Source organism: Pelodiscus sinensis, chromosome 3 (genome assembly GCF_049634645.1).
Source record: "Pelodiscus sinensis isolate JC-2024 chromosome 3, ASM4963464v1, whole genome shotgun sequence".
NCBI lineage: Eukaryota > Metazoa > Chordata > Testudines > Trionychidae > Pelodiscus > Pelodiscus sinensis.
In genome coordinates this window covers 71,147,624-71,166,359 of record NC_134713.1, presented here as the reverse complement: position 1 = coordinate 71,166,359, position 18,736 = coordinate 71,147,624, and the positions used below count along the sequence as shown (strand labels likewise).

General features: G+C 37.7%; 1 long non-coding RNA gene across 1 annotated transcript; it reads left to right on the top strand.

Annotated features, from left to right (window-relative positions):
* The first annotated feature begins 385 nt into the window (after positions 1–385).
* LOC142827611 (uncharacterized) lies at positions 386–9,056 on the top strand. The gene is made up of 3 exons (XR_012902305.1): positions 386–1,194; positions 4,001–6,569; positions 8,629–9,056. It is a non-coding gene; the product is annotated as an uncharacterized LOC142827611 (long non-coding RNA).
* Positions 9,057–18,736: the final 9,680 nt, after the last annotated feature.

Genomic DNA, 18,736 nt, shown 5'->3' with positions numbered 1-18,736 from the left:
CTGAAAAAGTGCTTACTTTCTCATTTTGTCTGTATCAAAATGTATTTTGTATTGACTTTGCTATTGCTTTTTATGTAGCCAATTGTAAAACTAGGCAAAGTTTTGATGTACCACCAGGAAGACTTCTATGCTGGTTCACAACCACTGTTATAGAGTGTGTGATTTGTGTTACCCAAGCATAATGGTACTACATTCTTGCTGTTCTAGTTGTTTATCAGAATTTTAAAACCATAAATTAAATAGAAAATGAATGAAATATACAAAACCTAGTGTTAAAACAAAATAGAAATGCAAATCTGAAAATGAAATGATTATATAAGAAAGTTAACACAACTTGAATAGTCTACAGTAAACTACCCAAAATCCTAAAAAGAGATGAGAGAAATCCCCATATAAAATCTGACATGCACAGAAATCCATTCAAATTTTAAGTATTTCAATTTTTTGCATCACAGTCAGAGACTAAATCCTGCAGCTTCTGAGTGTCCTCAATTCCCACTGAAGTCAGATAAAACTCACATTTTGCAAGAACAGGTCCTATATGAATAATGAGTGTTCAATGAATATTATTCAATGAAATTATAAATAGACTTTCAAAACTTAAACCATATACACCAAGACAATTTCATACATTATTTATATTACTTGAAAAAAGTGCGTATAGTACTTTTTTTCAAAACCCTTTAAATAAATCTAGACTTATTCCAATAAAAGTTACAAAATAACTAAATTATAATAAAAATGAACAATAAAAAAAGCTTTTAAACTAATTGAAAACATCATAACATTAAGCTTTATGACAACCATAGGTTTTTAAAAAGCAGCCAAACATGCAGTCTTTGGCAAGAGACCTTTTGTTTTAAATTCCCTCCCACTGAACAGTTAATGCAGTCCAAATGTCTTAGCTTTTGTCTTTGCCCCATTCTCAAGAATATGTTTTGTTCTTGGTGGGTTAAAGGGGCTATAATTTTTCAGCCAAATAGTCAGTGATTTCCATCTTCATCTTCTCTTTCCTACTGTCCCCATCATGCCTATTCTCTTTTCATTGTTACAATGGGATGAGGGTGGTTTGCAGTCAGTCCTCATCCAAAGAATTGTGAAAGAGGCCCTGGAGAAATCCCTAAAAGGCCAGAAGATGTACAACAATTCTAGGGTCCAAAGTAACAGCTTTTCTTCAATGTGAAGTGTTTGAAGGTAAGTCCAAGTATCTCTGGCCTGTTTTCATTGGCAGGGAGAGGCGGTATCAGTTTGCCTAGAGCAGTGGTTTTCAAACTTTTTTTCTCATGACCCCGTTGAAGAAAATTGTTGATGCCCATGACCCAACATAATTTGACTAGATTATGGGCTCCGGGGTGGGGCTGAGGATGAGAGATTTGGGGTATAGGAGGGAGCTCCAGCTTTGGGGTGGGGGGGTTAGAGCTGGTGCAGGAGGGGCTTACATCGAGCAGCTCCCAGTCAGCAGAAGGTGCTAAGGCAGGCTTCCTGCCTGTCCTGGCACCGCTGACCATGCTGCATCCCAGAAGCAGCCAGCAGTAAATTCCAGCCCATGGGAGTTCCGAGTTAGTGCTCAGATAAGGGTCAGTGCACAGAACCCACATTATCTCCCACTGCCACCATGTAGAAATTCAGCCTGCTGCTGTCTGCTTCTGGGCTGCAGCACAGTTTGTGGTGCCAGGCCAGGGAGGTAGTTTGCGTTTACACCATCACTAGTCACCTGATCATCCTGCAGCAATGAGTTCCTGTGCCTGATAATCTATGACCCAGTACTGTGTCACGACCCATAGTTGGAAAACCACTGGTCTAGAGTGAACTTCACCATCGTATATTTTTACCTCACAAACAATAAATACACCCTTTTAACAGTCCTGTGATGTAGAGGATTATTATTTTATGCCACTTTAAAAGAAGCACAGAGAAACTAAGTCCTCAATTCTGCAAATACTAGGAAATGCACTTAACTTTATGCAAAAGAGGAACACTATTAATTTCATTGGGGCTACCTGCATGCATACAGTTAAGCTTTTGTTTGCAGGACTAAAGTGACTTGCCCAGGATTTCACAGGAAGCCTACTCTACCTTGTAATTTGTATGTGATTGCACTTTTGGAAGATCTTAAATTACCACACATCTTCAAAGTCTGATTTTTTTCAGAATGCCAGTATTTGCATACACATATATATGCCTAATTTTTTTATGGTCATTCACATGCACATAAACTTGATTTATGTTTGTAGTAATTGAACACAAATGAATCACAAAATGCACAGGCATTTTTGCTCATGTAGTTGTAATTCTGACTTTTAAAAAAATCAGAACCCTGACATTATTAACATTTGCAACGAAAAATAATATTAATGGGCTTCATGCTGAAAAACAAAACTCTCCTGAGATTGACTGAAAAACAGTTGAAGAAATAGTCTTGGAGAACTTGGAGAAGGATCTTTCAGGTCCATCAAGCTGCCATCCATATTCATACTCATCATGTTCTTTGCAAGTCCATGCAAAGTACTAGATTCAAACATTGCCAGGAAACATGAGATCATGTGACATAGAATCATAGTTGCTAGCCAATGGAAAACAGACTTGCAATGAATAAATCTTCTTACTAAGTGTTTTCCCATCCCTATCCTAAACAATATATGATCAAGTTGTATTGTAGGATGAAAAATGGCTTATCCTTGGATCTTCTTCATCCAGTAATAGTACTGTAAGATGTGATCACTTATCTGGAATTATTTTGGCCATAAATCTTAAAAAATACACTCGCAGATTAATAAGCTATGACTCAAATCCTGAAGTGTTTACTCATCCAAAATTTCATTGAGATGAATAGGGATTTCAAATGAGTAAAATTTGAAGGGATAATTTATTAGTAATATAAGTTATTACTAATATTGCAGTAGTGTTAGGAGGCTGTAGTGGTCCCTCACCCTCAAGTAGGGGAGGGAGGCCATTCTGACTCACTTACAGGCAGACTGCAAGTCAAGTTTGTAGGAGAAATTCCAGCCCTCTGGAAATTTTAGAATACAAACGGTCTATAGCCCAGCACCTTCTGGTTGGGAACAACAGTACTTAACAGTCTATAATGGAGTTTTGGCTCCCTGGGCGGGGAAGCTCACAATCTATCAGCTCTGGGCCCTTTAGGCAGGGGCAGAGCAAGCACAGCAGACAAAGCAATCTGGGGTCTGGCATCCTGGCTTGGTAGGTCAGTAAATGAACACAGCCCTCTAGGGCCTAAGGCGCATAATAGGGATAGGTATATGGGGCCCAGCTGACTCTACTGCATGCCAGCCAAAATCCCTAGCAATGGGTAGAGTGTTCCACCCTGGCTCAGTGGGGAATACCACCACAAGACACTGACTCACACTCCATCAGCAAAACAGGACCAGAGTCTGGTTCCCCTGGGCGACCTGCTACCGCAGTCTACTTGTAGGTCTCTGCAATCCAAAGGTCTTCTGTCTCCTTAGGATACTCAGCTGCTGGCACAGCTCCACAGCTCCTTAGGGCATTTGTCTGATGAGTCCTGTCACCTTCTCTGGGAACTCATTTGTTTCCTCCAGCCACAGGGTGCAGATCCACTTAGGGCCTAGTTTGGGATGCTGTTGAGATCCCAGCTATCTGGATATGTTGTCTACTCCCTCCAGTGCTCCAGCCCCAACTAAGCATCAGGGAGCCGAGTTGGATTTAGCTCTGCTACCAGGAGGAGTGAAATGGTCTCTTGCTCTCCACTCTGCCTCACTGCAGAGGCCAATTAACTTAGAGGCTCCAATGTGCTAGGCACTATACAAATATCAACCGACTGATAGTCCCTGGCTCCAAGATTTTACAATAATTTGGATTATTATTAACAAAACTGTGCTAGTCATATTCAGCCACAAGAGAGCGTATTTCAATGAGATTTGTCAAATATATACCAGCACAATATTATTAAAATATTTAAAAACATAACATAAGAGATAACTCATAGAAAAAACATAATTGTTCATTTTTTCCTTTGTAGGTATGCACTGTATCTGATTTGGGGAGAAGCCAAGGTGTAGTAAGAATTCCAACTCCAGGCTACCACTCCTGAACACCTAAAACAGAAAGATACAGCAAAAGCAGCAGCATTTTTATTTTCTCCATTGATACTGAAATAAGGTTCAGGAGGTGATGTCATTTTCTGTCATATGAGATATGATCACTTGGGTTAACCTGAACAATATCATGCGTGCCTTGCATTTTCTCACCACCTAATAGAAACTGACATGTTCCATTCCAGCCCGCCCTCTGTAGAATGCTTCTGAAAGTCAGCTGAGCTCAGGACTTAAATCCACTGCTGGTAGCATTTTAATGACAACCAACATCATGGGGCTGGTTTTCAAACTTGCTTGCATTTGCTCCAGGTTATTTTTATAAGGATTTTTTCACACAGAACTTGTTCATGTGTAGTTTTCTATTGATTTTTCCACAACTGATGTGAAGTAGAATAATCTTTAAGGATATTTCTTCAACTGCATTTCCCAGAGTTTTCCTTCCTTAATCTTTGTAAGCTCAGATCTTTCTGAGACTATGGGAGTGTGTTTGCTGTGCCTCTTTATCTAGCTGTAATTGTGATATTGTTGGTGTTTCTGAAACAATCTTACCAGCTACCATTTTGCAGATGGATTTGCCTTTCTTAAAGAAGTTTTGATATCTTAATTTAGAATAGGTGGGATATTTGCAGTATTTGGCTATTGATGACTCTTAAAACTAGCATTCTGGAGTGCTATTGATATTGTGTACATCACTTTTGTGTCATTAACTTGCTTTTTGTGTACACATTTCTCAATCCTCTCTCAGAATTAAAATAAAAAAGATGGGAAAAAGCTGTTTTAAAAAGTAAGAGCTTTTGCCCAGCTGACTATTCTAAACACACATTTAAACCTACAAAATGGCAAAAGAATCTGCTATGACAACACTATTGGGTCCAATCTTACTGTCAGTGAAGTAAGAGGGAGTTTTGCCATTGACTGTATTTGGAACAGTCTATTTCCTATTTCTTAGCCAAAATACACACCATCAGACTATAGCACTTTAAATGTGGTTTAATTTCTCAATATGAAAAAAATACTAGATGAGACATTTGCAAGTCTCTAATTTTCATTAGAGGTACGGAAACTTAATGAACACTCACCCTACAAGCATGCTTATTTTTCTGAGGTATCAACTGAAGCATGTCTCAGGCAACAGCCAAATGGTTGAGTAAAAATGGGCTGCTTATAAGTGCTGGCTTTTAACTGAAAGTTGAACAAAATTGTAACTTTGGGGATACTTTAAGGTGGTTGTGTAAGACTGGGAGTAGCCCATTGGATGTGGTCCTTAGTGCAGGTTTTAAAGTACATAGAAACCCATTCTCTAGACACAGATCTCTGGCACTTTCTTCTGTTTTTTTTTTAACTTCTGAAGGTATGTTCCAGGCACAAAAGTTCACCTGCTAGCTTAATTAAAATAAAAGGGGAGAAAACATACCTTTGAAAAGTGGTATTTTGAGAATGACTGACCTTGAATAATTTAAAATATCAGAGGGTCAGTATTCTGGCTGACAGTTAGATTTGTGGATATTTTATTGCTTGATCCATCTTCCTGTGCTATCTGTTTTCAGTCTTTAGGGAGTCTTTTGAAAACAAAAATAACATTTAAAGTATGATTTTGATGCTTAAAGATCTCTTTCTCTCTTACAGATGCCAACACAATCAGACTCAGAACAAATTTCACTCTAGATAGTGCCTGTTACTCAGTTATTCCACAGGTCTCCCCTTCGAAGCATGCAAAAGTTTGTACATTCTGCTGGTTGAAGTTCACATTTCTTACTGATTAAAATCTTATTTCTACACAACGCGCCTGTTAACACACAGCTGGCTCCTCAAAGTGGAGAGGGAAAGAAAGTTGCTGTGCAATTGGAGAAGAACATAAAGCTGCTCATATTTTAAGTTTTGGAAGCACATACTCACCCTTTGTTTTTTATTGAGGGAACACTAAAGTGGTGTTTCTTGGTTTGAGAACCAACTTGTGTAAATGCAGTTTTACAGAAGTAGATGTATGGCGGATATTAGTAAAACTACCTGTACCATTGTCACTTACTTTAAGGCATGTGCCTCTATTTCTCCATTCGGCTTAAGCCTAAAGGCCCCAGTTTGTTCACAGACCTTGAGGGGGATCTATGGTGTACAGGACCCTCAGCCAGAGTTCTTACTACCTGGGATGCACTCCCAGCTGAAGTCTAGCTCCTTTGCTCCCAGCTCCACAACCCAGGTGTGGAAAATGGAGGCATCGGGCAAGGTAATCCAGGTACATGTGGTACAGTTCTCTTGGCCTTCAGTTACCCAGCAGTGAGGACAACTTTTTATTACTCAAACACTTAAAATGTAATTGATTTTTGACAATAAAGCTCCAAAAAACAAGGCAAATGAGAACTGACCTTTTTTAGTCGTCTCTCTGCACATCTACAGATGCCGTCAGACAGTTCCCTCCCCCATGGAACCTCTGTCTATGTGGATCCTCTGTTTACATGGAGCCCTGAAGCAACTCTGGATGCTCTTCACCAACAGGTACCAATAGTGACCTACTTACTTTCTAGGGTGTCAGGTCACAGGGCTTATGTAGAAAAACTAAAATAGATACTGGACTAACTTTATCCAGTACAGAATTTGCAAATACTCCTGAAAACTCATCAGTCATTTAATAATGAGAAGTGGGAATACCAGAATGAATTCAAAGAAGGGCACAGCATGATACAGAGGCTGGAAAACAAGCTTTAATAAAATTGATAATTAAGGAGCTCACCTTATTTAGCTTATGGAATCAAGGATTGAGAGGTGACTTGATTGTGGTATATAGGAATTTACACATGTAAAATATATCCTATAGTGAGGAGCTTTTCAGTCATGCTGATACAGACATAACAAGATCCAAGTGGCTGAAAGTTGAAGTTAGATAAATTCAGATAAGATGGAATCTCCTTGCAGTGAAGGTAATTCAATATTGGAACAAATTACCAGGGTTGGTGGTAGATCCACCATTGTTTGGAGTCTTTAAAATGAGATTAGATAGCATACTAAATCTAAAGAGATGTTTCAATTCAGCTTCTATGAGAAATTCTATGGTCTGTGTGGATAGGCAGTTGGGCTGGATAGTTGTCATGGTTTCTTCTGATCTTGGGATCTGTGAATTTATGAATCTCCCTGTTCATTCCTTTATTTCATGGACCACAGGGAAAAGAAAATGGCCTGCATTGTCCCCAGCATTCACAACACAGCTCTGCATTAAGACAATTATTATAATATAACCTCTTGCTTTAGTTCCTCACCTGGTCAGGAAGTTACTTCCCCCAGGTCAGGTTGACCAGGATCTTGAAGTTTTTTTCTTCCTCTGCAGCATGGAGTGTGGCTTGCCTGCTGTCTATATCACAGCTAATCAATTCCCTGCCATTGCAGGAACCTCAGAGATTAGTGGTACTCCAGTTCCTCCTGTGCTTTCCCTGTGACACACAGATTACTCTTCTGACGACTGAGATGCTTTAGTTTAACTAAAGTCATAGGGTTCCATATAGGGAGATTAGAGTGACATGTAAAGACCAGTGCTACATGAAGTCAAAGGAGATGACTTTGGTCCTTTTTAGCATTAAAGTCTATGAAATTATGAAACGTGATATACTCCGGGCTTCAGTTTCCCACCTGTAAAAACTGAGAATAACACAAAAAAAGATGTTGTGAGGGCTAAGATACATTAGCAATTGTGAGCCTCACTTCCCCATACTATGGTAATAAGGGCCATTTAAGTAGTGCTCAGATTCAAATGATCACCCGATTCTTGTGATACCATAGATTTTTTAATTACTGTTAAGTGTTCAGGACTTTGGATTTGCATTTCATCTATATGATGCCAAATATTTATTACTTTGGTATATAGTTCTATTACTCAGGTAATCATTCCTTCTATCCCTTTCCCTCAATGAAACCTACCCAAATAACATTTATAACTGCAAAGTCAAAATAAAATCTTAAGCCATCTGGAAATGATTGAAATAATATATACTAATGATGCCATGTACTATATATAATCAATGTAGCACACACACACTCACACACACTTATAGTTAGAGATATATTTTTATATCTATGGAAAAGAATAGCATTCTTCTTCTTCTCTCTCTTTCTCTCTCTCTTGCTCTTTCTCTCTCTCTCTCTCTCTTTCTCTAAGCATGCTATTCTTTTCCATAAAACTTTTAATTTAAATTCTACTGCCTTTGTTCTGGAATAAATTTTCTTGTCACAGCGATATGGGCTTTTTTATTTGATTCAATCTTATTGCATCATTAAAATATTGGCATTTTTTATGTTTTGCAAACATTTGTGGACACACCATTTACTAACACGAAACAATGCTGTAACAAATGCCTTTTTTATGACTGCTGTCAGACTATATATTGTCTAATGCTCTAACATTATCTGCAATCTAAACCTAAATTATCACAACCAAAAGTCTATGAAACTCAATACACATCTATAATAGCCAGAAGCTCGTGTACTGAAACATTAGAATTAAAGGCTTGGGCTATCAATTCAGTCAAAAATGCAATTTTTCAAAAAGAATGTTTCACTCATGCAGCAAAAGAAAATCGAAAGAAGACACACGTTGTTACTGAAAAAAGCACCCAGTGACTAAAGCCAAAGAAGATATACTTCCTCTGGACATTTATGTACTGTGAGAAAGATGAAAAAACACTGAGCTATGTCTAGACTATGGAGTTTTTCTGGGATACCAAAAACTCCGCTGCGTACAGGAAACGCGTCTGCTCTTCCAACATTTTTTGTGGAAGAGCGGACGCACTCTTTCTGAAGCTCTGTCTTCCTCATTCCAGGAGGAAGAAAGGCTCTTCTGAAAGAGGAGATTTTTCCAAAATTTGGTCCGGTGTAGATGGAAAAAGGTATGCAAATTGTGGTGTGCAATTTGTGTAGCTTATTCCGAGAAAAAGCAGCAGTCTAGATGTAGCCTGAGAGAAGGAAAGAAAAATTTGGGAAAGATGCAGTGTGTGGTTCCCTGTTACTTTTAATTACAAATATTTTCATGTTTAATAAAATTGTTCAGTTTGAAGGTTGTTCTGTGTCATTTCCTGGTAATTGACATGGCCTGATAATTCCACTAGTTCTGTATAGGAGCAGAAGAATTTGAGGCTTTAAACTAGGGATGACAAATGACTAACAACATATGGTTCACTGCGAACTGTGTGCAAATACTCTCCATGTTGTTGAAGAATGTTACTGACCAATGTGTGTTAGGAACTATAGATTTAGACTGTGATAAAGTGCAAGGTATTTTGTTATGTAATTAGGCATAGTTGACAGAGGTCTGTGGTAAACAACATACCAAGAATGAATTTACTTTTTGCTTGACATCCACATTTGACCCATTGTTAAATTTCTACATCTCCTTTGTAAACCCTAGAAATGAACTTTTTTTTCTGGTTGTCTTCATTTTTCAAAGGTGATGACAGGATCAATTTCATTGACTTAAAATGACAGTATTAATCATAAGGGCTGTCAGAAGATATAATGGTTATGTATATAAAGAAAAAGACTCAGTAGAATACTCTGCCTATTATAGTTCTCCTTTTTATTGTAGTCCTTGACAGCAGCTGTTTAAGGAGTAAAAAGAGTGCTCCAAAATCCAGGCATCAGAGACAGACAATGTGGAGAGGAGGGGAAATAAGCAAACATGTTTGAAAGAAAGTGTTCAGACTCTCAAACGCATTCCTAATCAAACAACAAAAGAATTTTGATTTAGTGAGACTTTAAAGTATGCCATTTACTTTCCATTAAAAGGGTGTTTGGGGTTTTTACTTTTTTTAAAGTTTTTCTTTCTGAGCTAGAAAGGTAAAATGCACACAAAATGGGATACCTAAAGTGATTTTGAAACACAAAGGTTCAGTGTTCAGTTTGCTTTTTTGATTAGATGTCTCAGTTCCAAGAACCTCAACTAACCTATGCTCTTGTTTGTCCTGGTTTCATCTGCTCCTCCTCCTTGAAGAGTTCAGATCTCATCCATTAGAATCTCTTTTTAATTTTTTTCACTGCTTCCCCATTTTTCCCCTCCAAAAAGTCTATTCCTCTCTGGGAGACCCATGTGCTTTGTCATTTGCTATCATGTTTTACTGAAAGCAATTTTTATTAGGGTTGTTTACAGAAGTTTCATAAAATGAAGCAAAACTAGACAAACAAAAAACACCCATGGTCAATAGAAAAGTGATCTGTAATGAAAAAATTGGAAGTTTTTTTTTACAATTTACCTTATATTTTGCAGCTCTGCTATGTAATATATTAGATATCTTGTCTCATTTTTCTTTCTGTCTATATTTGTATTTTGTAATATAAAATACCAATAATTTCATCTTTAAAAAAGTAACTCGAAACTAGCTTGTGCAAATCATAATTTTTCTCAATTTGGAGGTGTTTAGAATCCACACTGTCATGTTTTGGTGTTACATGAAAGTTATCCTTGAGCTTTTTGGATCTCTGCAGTAAGGTACAAACCTGTTTAATGCTTTCTTGTGTTTCTATAATATAGTTTCTATAATACAGTTTTACTCAAAAATAAAATTAAGATCCTATCATAAAATCATACCCTCAACTGTGGCAAATCAGCATAGCTTTACTGAATGGAGATACACTGATTTGATCGGACCCTGAAATTCTATAATAACCTTACAATTATATTAAGAATGGGGTGGTTCATAATAATCTGTTTCTGGATAATCCTTTTTATTTTGAACAGTGCACTATTAACACAGCAGATGCACATTTCCCTAGAAGGATGGTGTTTCTTAATATATCCCATAGGCCCAATTCTGCAGACTTTATTTATGCAAGAACTAGAAGACCTACCCAGCATTGTTTTGGGACCGGTTTTGTCCAATAACTTCATCAACAATTTAGATATTGGCATAGAGAGTACACTTAATAAGTTTGCAGATGATACCAAGCTGGGAGGGGTTGCAACTGCTTTGGAGGCTAGGGTCATCATTCAAAATGATCTGGACAAATTGGAGAAATAGTCTGAGGTAAACAGGATGAAGTTTAATAAAGACAAATGCAAAGTTCTCCACTTAGGAAGGAACAATCAGTTTCACACATACAGAATGGGAAGCAACTGTCTAGGAAGGAGAACCGCAGAAAGGGATTTAGGGGTTACAGTGGACCACAAGCTAAATATGAGTCAACAGTGTGATGCTGTTACAAAAAAGCAAACATGATTCTAGGATGCATCAACAGGTGTGTTATGAGCAAGAAACAATAAGTCATTCTTCCGCTCTACTCTGTGCTGATTAGGCCTCAGTTAGAGTATTGTGTCCAGTTCTGGGCACCACATTTCAAGAAAGATGTGGAGAAATTGGAGAGGGTCCAGAAAAGAGCAACAAGAATGATTAAAGGTCTAGAGAACATAACCTATGAAGGAAGACTGAAAGAATTGGGTTTGTTTAGTTTGGAAAAGAGAAGACTGAGAAGGGACATGATAGCGGTTTTCAGGTATCTAAAAGGGTGTCACAAGGAGGAGGGATAAAACTTGTTCTTCCTGGCTTCTGAGGATAGAACATGAAGCAATGGGCTTAAACTTCAGTAAGGGAGGTTTAGGTTGGACATTAGGAAAAAGTTCCTAACTGCCAGTGTGGTTAAACACTGGAATAAATTGGAGGTTGTGGAATCTCCATCTGTGGAGATATTTAAGAGTAGGTTAGATAAATGTCTATTAGGTCTAGACGGTACTGGGTCCTGCCATGAGGGCAGGGGACTGGACACGATGATCTCCCGAGGTCCCTTCCAGTCCTAGTATTCTATGATTCTATGATTTCCCAGACCTTCAGGGCAGAAGGCTGCTGGTGTGTGCGTGGGGTGGTAGTGGTGCAGGAACGAGTGCAGAGCCTTGAGGATGTGAAGGAGGTGCAGGGCAGGATGCTGGGAGTGGTAGGTGTGTGTGTGTGAGAGAGAGAAGACTGGAGTGTGAGGAGCAGCTCAGGGTGGTGGTCCTATCTGACAGGGCTTTCTTTCCCCTCCTGGCCAGTGGGGCCTTTTCTCCCTCTCAGTCATCCCCTCACCTGCCAGGGGCCTTTTGTCTCCCTCTGCCTGCCAGGGACCTTTTCTCTCTCCGCTACTCTGACACCGAGGTCAAGGGCCAGAGGATAGGGCAAAGGATTTAGAGCAGGCGGGCTATTTACCTGGTCTGGTGGCAGGCAAGATGGTGGAGCCCCAGCCCTGCTGGCCACTCTCTTGATAGTGCAGCTGCCTCCAACTGCCACTCTCAGTATCACATCCCTCCTCTCTCTGCCCCTCCCTTTGGCATCACTCCTCTCTCTGCCCCCTCCATTTTCATGTTATGGAAAACAGTTCCACTTCCAGCACTTCCCATTTTCTTGATACAGCCAAACCCTGACCTTGCTTTAAGTTAGGATAAGAGGAAGTGGTATGCCAACTTTGGTAGTCCTAGCTCTTACCTTTTAGGAGAAGTTCTTGAACAAATAGACTCACAGTCAGACTGACAGACATTTCTAAAATATACATAGATTACTCTTGAGTTCAGGTTACTTACACTGTGAAAGCTAGAAGCTATATGGAAAGGACAAAGGGAAAATATGGGTACTAAATAAATAGTATATGATGCTACTAGAGTTCTTAAAGTCTGCCATCATTTAGAAATCAGATACCAATAAAACATTCTTGTGACAAAGAATACAACAGAAATATTAAGTGGTTCTATGTTTTTGTTATTAAATTTTTTAATTGAAGTGCAGGGAAAATAAAGACACTCTGAAGGCTACACAGTAAAAGTAAGATTTCACTTTTAAAATAATGCAAAAGAACTGAGTATAGTTGGTTAAAACAAGCCTGTTACTAAATGATTTAACAAAAATATTTAGCAGAAGGCTGAAATTACCTTAGAACCATTAATCTTTCCTCTTCCTTTGTATCTTCCAGGTTTTGCAGGTTACATAGAGCTAATAGTCTTTCCTTTCATGATTATGTGCAGTTCCTTTGAGCTTAATCTAAGTTGCATATCTGAGGGGAGAATGTCCTTTGTTTATTATGCCATACCAAAATGTTCAGATGATGTGCCAGTTTATGCAAATTTTGAATGCCCTCTTTGCAATTGCAGATGCTTTCAGTCAGATTTACTCTTGAGGATTATTTAACCCTTTGTTAGGTTTCCTCTTCTGCACTTTGAACATCTTTGGATCTTCCAGGTTTAGTACATAAACTCTTTAAAGAGTATTTGTCTTTCCAGTTTCTTCCAAATACTTCTGAGCAATGCCACATTAATTGTATAGGATTCTCCTTCAAGTCTTAGCATTCCAAATGGATCCACAGCTTGATTCTCCACTCCCTTACACCTCAATTACACCAGTGTTAGAGACAGAGAAGAATCTGGGTCCTCTTAATGCCTTTTTCATTCTACTTGGTGTCCAGCAAGTTCCAAAAATGACCTTCTGTTTTAACTAAATGTTGTATTTTTAGAACTTGTTGAAATATTTCTTTGAACAGCTTATTTACCTATTATGGCCATGTTCTGTTTGCAAATTGTTCCCAAATATTTAAAAAATGTTACTAATAATTTAAAAAAATATATTGGGGATACATAGTTTATTAACATTCTAAACTCCTGCCACTTCCATCTTAATCAAATTCTGTATTGTCAGGAATTGCATTTTGTTTCTTTATTAAGCAATTTGCATCTTCCACCCTGAAATTCTCATCTCTGCAACATTCCTACAAACAAAATTTCTGTTGCAAAGAGATTGATGGCCAAGGGAATATAAAAAAGCTGTGAATGTGAAAGCTTTTTTTCACTAGTCCCTCAGCATGTTTTTTAGCATTGCCAGAAAATATTCCTGTTCCCTCTTTCCCCTCAGTTGTCATTGCTCTGCACCATAGAAAAAAAAGAGAGAATTGCTGATTTTACAGTAAAGGGTAAAGGAAGTCCAATAGGCAGGTAAACTAGAATGATTGTGTGGCATTGAGGTGTGGTTAACTATAGTGACTTTGCTATAAAGATGTGTTTTGTGCAGGCTTTTCGTACCTTGGGACACAGGGGTATTCGAGAGACACAGTGTGTTATGACCAGTATATGCTCATCTGTGGTAGAGTGATTCCACTGCTCCTCTGAAGCGTAATTTAATCTAATATTCCTTTTATATCATTTTCAGGTTGAGTTTTTGAAAGATTTGCATCTGATATCTTTAGTTTATGGAACAGAATGGTGAGGTCATGCGTGCCTCACTGTAGTTCTCTTCTCAATATGGAATAGCCATCCAGCATGAGATTTTGGTCATTTTATTAAAATCACACATGGAAAATCTCTAAGTGTCAACTATGTATGATGGGAGTAGGAAAGTCACCAATATTGTAAAATAACTACTAAGTGTCTATTGGACATCCCTAGCACAAAAGGGATCTGTGACTTTTGCTCTAATGGTCAAATTAAAGCTAAATGACTCCAGTGTAGTCTAACAAAACGGTAACAAAGGCGACCGTTTGAATTTTGATATAAGGATGATATAATAGGTAACTATTTTACTTTAAGGAAAAACAACACCATTGGCTAGTTAATCACTGAGAGACAGAATTTTGTATGGTGAGTTGAGAAACAGGGAAAACTCCCCATGAGTTTAATATAAGTTTTTGGAGCTAGAGATGGCTTTATTTGCTCATCTTTAAAGGGCTGTTTAGGATACAGAATTAAAAATAATTCTCATTCACTGTCCATAGTATCATTTCATACCTTACTATCTCTTAAAGTTCTCAGGGTCAATTATTTTCTGACTTTTTTTTTAATAACAGAATTTATGTAAATGGTAGCATCCATTATTTGATTTCAATTTTGTAAGGCACTATGTTGGTATATTTTGTTACATCTTTTTTTATACTGTAGGCAAGTCTAGTTACTTTTAAAATTTGTATTTTGTTCCACATAAATGGGAAAATCTGGACAGAAAGAGGCTGGTTGTTCACTTTGAACTTAACTTATCTTGGACAGCGGTGCAATTTCTTTCAGGTACATAATTGTTACTACCTAAGTGTGGCTCTCCAAAGATTTCACATTTTCTCTGGTTTGGCATTCAGTGAATTATTCTCCAGAGTCAGAATGCTGTGCAATATCTCTGCTATGGATATCAGATTGTTCCTTTCTACTAAGTGTCCACTAAAACGCAGTCTGGGAAATACAGCAGTAGCAAATATCATTTAGTTTTTCCCTAGAGTTGTCATTTAAGTAGTATAGAATCAGGAAAAAGCAATGACCAAATTGGTGTATTTTCTTTTCAATTTTTCAAACATAGCTATGATTGCATTTCCTTATATCTAGATCTAGAAGAAGGTAATTCCTTTTAAATAGATGAAGCTCTGGTTAATTCCTAATGTGCTTGCTTTGCAAGACTCTTGGCTTTTAGGGGAAAGAAAACCAAACCATCTTTTTGTGGAGCTTTGGTAGAACTATTTAACTTAAAGAAAAAAAATATTCTAAACTTCTTGAATGCTGATTATTATTATACAATACTAAAAAGGAGTCAAATAGCTTTATAGATACGTGAAGAGAGTGTTTGGAGGAATAGTATTTTAGGGGTGTTTTTCTATTTCCAAATTCACCCATGTATTCTCATCACAAAAAAGAAAATTGAGAACAGGAGTGTTCTCTTAAGGTGACAGGCTATTCTATCATAAAAATGCTTTATGTGATTATGAAATTAGATTGTATTTTAAATTAATGTATGATTAATTAATATTTGTATATTTTTGGAAACTTAAAACTCAAAGAATGCTGAATATTTTAAATCAGAATTCTACTGCAAAGAGAACAGTTGCATTCTAACTATTTTTTATGATTTGTGATGCAGAAGAGTAAAAAAGATTGTCATAAAGAAGGATGCTAATTAGACTTTAACCAGCTTTTTTTTGGTAATGGTCTACTTAAAAGTATAGAGAGTTTTACAAAACATCTCCATACAAATACCAGAAGGCGTTTGATGACGAACACTGCACCTGTTACCCTACCTTCTCCTGTAGTGTAGGCCACATCCTAGTGTAGACCAGGTCTCAGTAGTGTCACATGCTGTATCTGTCAGCACAGTGACACCTGTATGAATAGAAACAAACCAATCCAGAACTGCTACACTATTGAAACCATTTTCCTGTATGATTGCTGGCTCACTGTCAGTGAACCAAATAGTTACATCAGGGAAAGAGTATTTGACTATTTTTCCATGAATATGCTTTCTTCTGAATTGTATTTATATTTTATAACCAAAATTTCAAAATTAGCTTTTCAAACTGCAGACTCAGTCTCTTATGAATGATTTTCAACGACTAAAGTTATTTATATGCAAAAATTGGGAAGTTTTTTTTGAGGCTTTGGTTTTTACATTCTTATTATATGACTGCATTATTTTGTACATGTAAATACAGTTCACACAAATCAGAGTGTTTGCATGCACAGAAATGCTTGTGGAAAATGGCAAGATCATTTTACACTCTGAGCTCCTTTTTAGAATTTGGTTTTGTGATGTTTAAATTAATTCCACATCTGACAGTTTTTACTTCATGAAAATATTTTGGCCAATATCAAAGAATAAATTTGAGGCTTTTTCTGTGCACTTTTACATTTTCTATTTTAATTTTAAATGAAAAACAAAAAGCCTTAAATAGAATTTTTGAATCAAAGCCCAAATGGATAACTACCCATTTTCTCAGTAACTTTATTTTTTAGAGACTGACTTCTCTGATTTTTGCTATTTTTTGGACCCAGGTCTCTCTCTCTCTCTCTCTCTCTCTCTCTCTCTCTCTCTCTCTCTCACACACACACACACACACACACACACACACACACACACACACACACACACAACTTTTTACAAGGGGAAGCCTTGTATGACTTTTTAACTTTGCTCTCTCGAGGACTAGAGTAGGAGCTTTTGGAACTGCACACGAAGGAGTAATTTCGCCAGACAGTGATCTTGTGAACTCTGGAAATGAACCTCTTCTGGGAGCAGTGTCCCAAGCATTAATAATTGAATGGCAGTAGAATTGCAAACACCAAAGCTCATTTCACCTTACTCAGCAACTGGGTGAAGACTGGGGCAGGTATGTGTGTATGTATGTGGGGAATCTCGCAATAAATTTGAACATTGTACAAATGCCAGGTGACCCCAAGATTTCCTGGCACTTTGAGTTGTTCTATTGTGTATTAAAGCTGGTGCCAGATTGTTTATTTCACCACTGTGCTAAGTAGGTGGTAACGTGATTAGAACAGCAGTCTTAAGCACTTAATGGAAAAATGTCTCACAAGGATCATCCACTCCCAGTTTCCAGCATGTTGTCTTTTTTTAAGTGGAGAGGATCCAGAGAACTTTATATATATTGTATACATTTCATAGAATCATAGAATACTAGGAGTAGAAGGGACCTTGAGAGGTCATCGCGTCCAGTCCCCTGCCCTCATGGCAGGACCAAATACTGTCTAGACCATCCCTGATAGACATTTATCTAACCTATTCTTAAATATCTCCACAGATGGAGATTCCACTACCTCCCTGGGCAATTTATTCCAGTGTTTGACTACCGTGATAGTTAGGAACTTTTTCCTAATGTCCAACCTAAACCTCCCTTGCTGCAGGTTAAGCCCATTGCTTCTTGTTCTATCCCCAGAGGCTAAGACGAACAAGTTTTCTCCCTCCTCCCTATGACACCCTTTTAGATATCTGAAAACTGCTATCATGTCCCCCTTCAGTCTTCTCTTTTCTAAACTAAACAAACCCAATTCCTTCAGCCTTCCCTTATAGGTCATGTTCTCTAGACCTTTAATCATTCTCGTTGCTCTTCTCTGGACCCTCTCCAATTTCTCCACATCTTTCTTGAAATGCGGTGCCCAGTACTGAACACAATACTCCAATTGAGGCCTAACCAGTGCAGAGTAGAGCGGAAGAATGACTTCTCATGTCTTGCTCTCAACACACCTGTTAATGCATCCCAGAGTCATGTTTGCTTTCTTTGCAACAGCATCACACTGCTGACTCATATTCAATTTGTGGTCCACTATAACTCCTAGATCCCTTTCTGTCATACTCCTTCCCAGACAGTCGCTTCCCATTCTGTACGTATGAAACTAATTGTTCCTTTCTAAGTGGAGCACTTTGCATTTGTCTTTAATAAACTTCATCCTATTTACCTCAGACCACTTCTCCAATTTGTCTAGGTCATTTTGAATTATGACCCTATCTTCCCGATTAGTCGCAACTCCTCCCAGCTTGGTATCATCAATTTAAATTTCTCCATTAGCTTTCATGATGACGTCTAATGATAACAGTGGAAGGAGAGATGGGAAACCTTAAGAGTCAGCCATGAGAAAAAGAGCAATGTTACATTATAGATTTCTGATTTAAAGAAGAAAATTGCTAAGCAGTACAACATAGCTATCATGAGATCACTGCGAGAAAAAATGGATACACCATGTTAGCAGCATAAGAAAAGTATGAATATCAATATTACTCTTACTGTCCAATATTGTACTCACTGTTTATTCCCAGAGTTCCTTCACACTAGTAATATAAGATATTTTTATCTTACCCATTTCTGTATTTGTGTCTTAAACAGATTACATACATATGACAAGATACATTTCCATAGTAAAGAAGTTTTATTTTAGCTGGAATCATAGTTCAACAACTGCTTTAAGTTAA